General features: G+C 46.7%; 1 protein-coding gene across 2 annotated transcripts in view; it reads left to right on the forward strand.

Annotated features, from left to right (window-relative positions):
• Nucleotides 1-716: 716 nt before the first annotated feature.
• Scn7a (sodium voltage-gated channel alpha subunit 7) overlaps nt 717-1872 on the forward strand; it is a 112894-nt gene continuing 111738 nt past the window's right edge. For both annotated transcript variants that reach the window (XM_023706625.1, XM_023706627.1), the window contains exon 1: nt 717-986. The gene's annotated coding sequence lies outside the window, so the exon portion shown is untranslated. The remainder of the gene's footprint in view (nt 987-1872) is intronic.

Here is a 1872-nt window from a genome sequence, read left to right on the forward strand (position 1 = left end):
TTTTTCCAAACTCCCTTTTGGAAAAGAGACCAGTATCTCTTCATTGCGCCTTTAAAATACACTGTGGCATCTCAGTTTTCCAAAACAAATGCTTCATGTTTAAAGATAATCATAAGTGATTATTTTTTTCTTTATAGCTGATGTAGGAAAAATAAAAGGTAAAGCAAGAAGTAACAGTGATTCCAACAAATTCTTTCCTAAAGAATACATACATATACACACAACAATATCCACAGCACACTGGAAACTACAGCAATGTTCCGTTTTGGAGGCTGCAAGCTGACAATTGTCCTGGTGTACTCTATTGATGCAGGTAGGCAGAGGAAAAGTAGACAACTGGAGGTAAAGAATCTGAGTTTGCTGTCTCCCTCTCTCCTCCTCCCACCTCATCTTCCTTTTCCTGCACACCCAACACAATACACGATTTAGCTGCATCCTGCTCCGCTCTTCTGGGCTCCAGCCAGCCGCGCCTCTGCTCTTTCGCCCAGTCCTCTGATCCCCCTCCTCTTGCTGTGCCCTCTTCCTAGGCAGGCAGCTGGAGAAGCAAATCCCAAGCCCAAGCGGTGGCTCCCTCTGCAGCTGTTCTCGTCAGCATCACCCCGCCCACGCCTCTACTGAAGGCGAGCACTGGCCTGGGAATGAGGGCGGGGAGAGTTTGGCGTGGCTGGGCGAGGGAAGGAGGAGTGAGGAGAGAGACAAAAGCAGCTTCCCATCCCCATACTGCTACACTAGGCATGTAGGCAGGAAAGTCTCTGGGTCAGCCGCTGGGGAGCCACTCTAGGGATTCCTTTCCTCGCTAGTAGCTCCGTGGGGCTGATCGAAGAGTGGCCCAGATGGCAGCAGCTGCTGAGGGCAGGTGCCAGCCTAGCAACGTCTAAACAACCAGAGTAGAGGAACCCTGAGGTCCGTGAAGAGACGGAATCTTCCGGAGCCTTGCTTCTTGGGGTTCCCTCAAGTCCCGGTGGAGACCTTTCACTTGCTAGCAAGTAAGTGCCATTTTCATGCTATGGTGTCCGGTATTAGGATGGCGATTGCTGCTGCCGCTTTTCCCACTGCTACCTGCCCCACCCTCCAGACACCCTGAGAGTCCCTAGCAAGACAGCGGAAATGACTGAGAGAACTACCTGCACTGACAGCAGCAGTAGACTGTGGGGTTAGCTCTGCAGTGGATGTGTGGTTGGCATCTCTTTCCCCCTGCGAGGTTTGGAAACCAAGGTGCTCTGGTGGGTTGACGTTTCTAGAAAGCCTGTATGGTGATGACTTCGGAGCAACATGACACAGACAGTGCAGAGAGAGAGAAAGGTTATGCAGGATGGACTGTGCTTCAAAGGCATTTAGTCTCTATTCTAAGGAACTAAAATTCAAGCCTAGTGCTTTCCTTTTACAGTAGAAATCATCAAAATAAAAGTAGAGGCATAAGTGTGAATAGAAATGACATGCTTAGTTTAAGCATCAGTGCAGTTTGGCATGGCTTTGCTCTTCAAGGTTGTTTTTGACATGTTTGTTTGCTTGCTTTTTTGTATTGTTTAGCCCTGTAAACAGGCAACTTCTGGAGCTTCAGTTCCCTCTGAGAAGTGATGATGTGACTCTGGTTAAATATTAGCTCTAGAAATTAGGGCACTGGTCCCATCAGTATAAGTGTTAAATTCTTGTGAAACTATTTACTAATAGGTCAGTTTAATTAATGGGAAAACAGAGTTCAGTTTCAGTATTGGCCCAGGAATGTATCTTGAAATAAGAATGAGTTTGTGTGGTAGGTGTTTCCCCAGGTTATCATTTAGGTGAGTAATTTTTTTTTTCTTTTTTTGGCAAAGAAGGAAATTGAACCTTGTAATAGAGTCTTGGGACCCATACCTGTTGAATAGCTTTTTT

This window comes from Octodon degus, unplaced genomic scaffold (genome assembly GCF_000260255.1).
Source record: "Octodon degus isolate 3935 unplaced genomic scaffold, OctDeg1.0 scaffold00267, whole genome shotgun sequence".
Lineage (NCBI taxonomy): Eukaryota > Metazoa > Chordata > Mammalia > Rodentia > Octodontidae > Octodon > Octodon degus.